This window comes from Monodelphis domestica, chromosome 3, assembly GCF_027887165.1.
Source record: "Monodelphis domestica isolate mMonDom1 chromosome 3, mMonDom1.pri, whole genome shotgun sequence".
Taxonomy (NCBI): Eukaryota; Metazoa; Chordata; class Mammalia; order Didelphimorphia; family Didelphidae; genus Monodelphis; species Monodelphis domestica.
The window spans coordinates 64,018,040-64,018,286 of NC_077229.1; the positions used below are offsets into that span (position 1 = coordinate 64,018,040).

The following is a 247-nucleotide window of genomic DNA, read 5'->3' on the forward strand; positions in this document are numbered from 1 at the left end:
GTCATAAAATCAATCCAAGGTAGAAGAGTTCTCAGAGATCACTGATTCAATCTACCATGGTAGATAGGTGAGGAAAGAAGCCTAAAGAAGGGAAAGGACTCTCCCAAGGTCACCCAGTCAAGAGGGCACTCACATGATAGCAGGCCGATTGCAGCTCCCATTCACCTCTTGAATAATGTATGTCTTGATATGTCGTAAAAAGGCCTGTTTCTTGTACTTAATATATTTCAGACAGCAGTCTTCGTAG

At 42.5% G+C, this 247-nt stretch overlaps 1 non-coding gene across 1 annotated transcript in view; it reads right to left on the bottom strand.

Annotated features, from left to right (window-relative positions):
* Window positions 1-247, bottom strand: part of LOC103102658 (uncharacterized) — a 5,120-nt gene extending 4,873 nt beyond the window's left edge. Inside the window, exon 1 of the transcript XR_008917195.1 lies at window positions 134-247. This is a non-coding gene — a transcript (uncharacterized LOC103102658). The remainder of the gene's footprint in view (window positions 1-133) is intronic.